Source organism: Palaemon carinicauda, chromosome 19, assembly GCF_036898095.1.
Source record: "Palaemon carinicauda isolate YSFRI2023 chromosome 19, ASM3689809v2, whole genome shotgun sequence".
In the NCBI taxonomy this organism is placed as follows: domain Eukaryota; kingdom Metazoa; phylum Arthropoda; class Malacostraca; order Decapoda; family Palaemonidae; genus Palaemon; species Palaemon carinicauda.
In genome coordinates, this window is record NC_090743.1 from 13,570,635 (window position 1) to 13,575,634 (window position 5,000).

The window sequence follows — 5,000 nt, forward strand, 5'->3', positions numbered from 1 at the left end:
AGATGACTGAGAGGCCAGTTGGTTGCGGAGGTGAACGCGAGTAAACAGCCACGGTGCCAACCTGTGCCCAGGGTTGCCATTCGTACGATAATTATCGTACATGTACGATAAAACCGGGTCTGGTACGATGTACGATAGCAACTATAGGTATCGTACGCTTTTGTACGATAATTCTGTGCTTGCCCCCAAAAAGAAAAAAAAAATCCACTGATGCCAAATATTTCCCTTCTATATCTTTTATGTTTGTAAAAGGACTCAAATACATTGATTCTGAAGTTGGATTGATGATGTTTCCTTAAAGAGGGAAAATAGCGTCTACTACAAGGACCATCGACCAAGTATTGGTTGGTAATATTCGACCGAGTCAGGTTTGCTGTACGTGTACTGTACATGTTTTAACTCGTGACTCGTCCCTAAACTCGGATGATGACATATTACATTATCCATCGACCAAGTATTGGTTGGTAATATTCGACCGAGTCAGGTTTGCTGTACGTGTACTGTACATGTTTTAACTCGTGACTCGTCCTAAACTCGGATGATGACATATTACATTATCCATCGACCAAGTATTGGTTGGTAATATTCGACAGAGTCAGGTTTGCTTTACGTGTACTGTACATGTTTTAACTCGTGACTCGTCTAAACTCGGATGATGACATATTACATAACTAAACTAACAAACAGTTCAAGTCGCAGCAAGGCAGTGACTGGTCTTGCGTGACGGTCGGATACGATTTGTATTTGTGTAATTTGTTGCTCATTCTCCTCAATATGAGTGATGAAGAAGAAGGCGATCTGGAAATGACACCACCCAAAAAAAAGGTAATAAAAGTGTATACTACATCACTAGGCAATTATTGTGCGTGACTCATTGAAGATTATAAAGAAGTAAGTGTGTGTGTATGTATAGCCTTTTCATATTTTTTTCAGGCTAGGCCTAAGCCAAGTTCAAGTACACATCGATCGCAGAAGTACAGAAAAGAATGGGAATCTCTTCCTGACTTTAAACCTTGGTTAAAGGGGGTCCCTGAAGATTTGCTTAAAGCTAGGTGCAAACTATGCAATGCAACTATGCTTGCAGAATTGACTGTTCTCAAAAACCATGCTAAAGGGAAGAAACACAGATCATTTTTTGAAACTGCAACTACCAGTCAGCCGTCAGTATCCTCACTGTTTGGGAAAGCAGTAAAGAAGCCATCAGATTCTGTATCCATAGCAGAAATTAAATTGTGTGGTTTCCTCGCAGAACATAATATACCATTTTCAAGCGATGGATCACCTGACAGATCTCTTGAAGGACATTTTTCCAGATTCAATCACTGCTAAGGCTATGCATGTAAAACGAACCAAAGCAACGGGAATTGTTTAAAAATGTAATTGGTATGTCATATAAGGAAAAGCTTGCACGAACATTGAAGGAAGTAAAGTTTAGCATACTTTGTGATGAGTCAACAGATGTCGGGTCGGTGAAATCATCATGTGTAGTAGTGAGGTTTTATGACAAAGATGCTGCAACTGTCGATTGCAAGTTTTGGGAGTTGTATGATGTTTATGATGTAAAAGATCCAGAAGGTGTCCAGGAAGGTGCGACTGCAAAAAAATTATTTGAGGGTTTAATGAAAACATTTAATCAATTTGAAATTCCACTATCAAATATAATTGGATTTGCTTCCGATGGGTGTAATGTGATGATGGGAGCACACAACTCGGTTGCAAGTCGGTTTCGCCAACAGTGCCCTGGCATATTTATTATGAAATGTGTGTGTCACTCTGCACATCTCTGTGCAAGTGAAGCTTGCAAGGTACTACCTAGAAGGTGTGAAGATTGGCAAGGGAAATTTTTAACCACTTTAAATGTAGCAGCAAGAGACAATGTGAACTAGTGCAATTTCAGACGTTTCTTGAACTGAAACCTCATAAAATTTTGCACCCATCACAGACAAGATGGTTATCGTTAGCTAATGTTGTTAGTCGCATTTTAGAACAGTGGGAAGCCCTTAAATTGTATTTCAGTGACATTTGGTTGTCTGAAAAAGTTGTATCAGCAGAGCTGATATTCAACAGCCTTCACAATCCTTTAATTAAAGTCTACTACCTATTTCTGGAATGGGTTCTACCAAAATTCACTAAATTCAATGCATTTTTCCAGTCGGATAAAGTTGTGATTACAGTACTGCATGATAAAGTTTGTTTGCTTTATAAGGAATTGTTGTTTTCGTTCATGCAGAGAGAATATGTAGTAAAGACTGATCTTGAGAGGGTTAATCCATCTAGGGAAGATAAATACCTTAAAGACACTGAAATGTATCTGGGGGTGGGAGTACGGAGTGAACTTGACAAGATAGACTCAAAAGAAAACCGGTTAGAATTGTCAGACTTTTATAAACGCTGTAAAGACTTCTTGAGGGTAGCGTGTATGGAAATCAAGAAAAGGTATGACTTTAGTGACAAGATAATCCCTCAGCTAGGTTGTTTCATTCCTGAAAATGCTATGTCCAATTCCTATAGGGAAGCAATCCCTTCATTGTATTCTCTCATTGCGGAAGTTCCTTTAATTGTGTCACCAGATGACAAATCACTTATACAAAGACTGGATGACCAATGGAGAATTCTCCCAGCATTTTAAAGCTTTTTTAACTTATGATAGCAAATTGCCTCCTGATATATTTTGGACTGAAATATTGAAAAGAGAAGATGGTGATTTTTCTGATTTGGCAAATTTTGCTCTCTGTGCTCTTAGTTTACCTCACTCTAATGCTGAGTGTGAGAGGGTATCAGCAAAATAAATTTGTATAAAACAAAAATTAGAAATAAGCTCAAAACAGATACTGTCAATGGTGCTTTGCTGTCTTCTGAATGTATCAAAGAACAGAAGTCTTGCATTAACTTTAAACCATCAGAAGACATGATTGCTCGTGTAAAAAACAGTTCAGTTTTATATCAAGATGTAAAAGATGACTCTGAAGTAGAGTAAGGTCTTTCCTTTTATCTGCATACATTTTCTGTACTCATTTAAGCTGTTGTGGCACTAACCATTTCTGTATGTCAGTCAATTTTATAAGTTCTTTCTCAGGTACTATTTTATAAGTTCTTTCTCAGGTACTATTTTATAAGTTCTTTTTCAGGTACTATAATAATTTCTTGTATGTTTCAGGTTTTTTACTTTTCTTTTCATGAGGAAAAATTCCAAGTATTCTTATTTTTTCCTAAGTATTGAAATATATATGCTCTTTTTTCTGAATAAATGTATAGAAACATCCATATGTAAATATTTATCCCTTATAATTTTGCAAAAGGAAAGTGTCATAATGTGAGAATGCAGAAGTGATATTAAGTAATAACCTAACTATCTAAAGTTCTAGTTCTTATTTATATCAGACAGAAACTACAATTTACAGATAAACTGTCAAATATTGCATTAGAAAAAAGTGGTGGAAGAACACTATTTTAAATGACAATACAAAAACATGTATGCCCATATTCATTTAGTCTATATGCTGAAACTGCACAAGAACAATTTCCTTTGGTATTCTCAAAACTAGATTAAGTATTAGTATTAGGTAAATGTACGATAATTAATCTCAAGAATCTGATATATTTGTACGATAATTTTGGTAAGAAAACGATAATTTTGAACCCAAGGTACGATAATATGGCCAGAAAAATCTGGCAACCCTGCCTGTGCCAGAGTACTACCAGTAAGTCCCCAACGTTTGCGGAAGGAGGAGACAAGCTTGGGTACCAATCGTCTGTCAGAGCGTATTCGCCCTGTTTCGAGATAAGACTGCGGTAATTTCCTTAAAATTGTTTCGTTTTATTTAATATCTTTCACATATTTTCAATGTTTGAGGATATCAGCTGATAACTGTCACATTTTCACCACATGGTTTTACATAGTTCTTTATACTTTCTTACGTTTACGATTGATTGATTGATTGATTGAAAGTTTTCTGGCATCCTGACATCTAAGGTCATTGACGCCGATACCATTTACTGTATATGAAAATTAAAAGAGAATTCGATTAAAACCATAAAAATTAAGAAGTCATTAAAATAGTCAAGTATTTCTATTCGATTCTTTGCATTTCTAATGTTTGAGTTCCTTTTGCAGTTGAATTCATTGCTGGGTTTAAAAGAATTGCCCCAAAACTTCAATTACATTTGCTGTTTTAGAAGTCGGGTATTTACCAGTATTAAATATTTCGTTTCCAGGATGTTTTAAAGTGGATTTAAGTGCACGAGCAACCTTCAGCACGGAGTTTCCTATTTTTTTATATACAAAAGGAGTATAAAAACGTGAAATAATTAAATGACAATGAAAACAAAATCTTTTCGATTTTATAGAAACAATCTTTTCGATTTTATAAAAACAAACTGAAAAAAAAGTGAGAATTTCATAAAGACGACTATGGTTTCAGTTTCTCCTGCTATCGATATAAAATTTCCCAGAAAATTACTGAAAAATGAATATCACCGAGATATTCGTAGATCACGGATTAGCAGAAACTGAAATGCTATTCGTAGATTCCCGATGTGAAAAATTGAAATTCTAAATTCATCCATCTATTTCAAATATGTTATAATTAAATGTAGTTGAATACTTTTTTCAATTTACAAACATCAATTCCATTCACTTAGTGTATTGCAGTTTAGTAGAAAAAACAAAATGTATTGCCGTTTGATAGAAAAAATATAAAATGTATTGCATTTTGATAGAGAAAAAAAACAACATGTATTGCATTTTGATAGAAAAAACAAAATGCTTTACAGTTTGTTAGAAAAATATGAAATTATTCCAGTTTGAGAGAATAACATAAAACGCATTGCAGTTTGATAGAAAAACAAAATGTATTGCCGTTTGATAGAAAAATTATAAAATGTATTGTATTTTGACAGAAAAACAAAATGCTTTGGAGTTTGATAGAAAAATATGAAATGTATTCCAGTTTGATAGAAAAACATAAAATGTATGGCAGTTCGATAGAAAACCTATAAAT

The 5,000-nt window shown here is 34.6% G+C and overlaps 3 protein-coding genes across 4 annotated transcripts in view; 2 read left to right on the top strand and 1 right to left on the bottom strand.

Annotated features, from left to right (window-relative positions):
• The window catches only part of LOC137658448 (uncharacterized), a 413,371-nt gene that overhangs the window by 79,465 nt on the left and 328,906 nt on the right, over window positions 1-5,000 (bottom strand). The gene's annotated exons all lie outside the window — the stretch shown is intronic.
• Window positions 1-5,000, top strand: part of LOC137658451 (uncharacterized) — a 306,842-nt gene that overhangs the window by 35,138 nt on the left and 266,704 nt on the right. The gene's annotated exons all lie outside the window — the stretch shown is intronic.
• The window catches only part of LOC137658447 (organic cation transporter protein-like), a 25,010-nt gene continuing 23,687 nt past the window's right edge, over window positions 3,678-5,000 (top strand). Inside the window, exon 1 of the mRNA XM_068393172.1 lies at window positions 3,678-3,792. The gene's annotated coding sequence lies outside the window, so the exon portion shown is untranslated. The remainder of the gene's footprint in view (window positions 3,793-5,000) is intronic.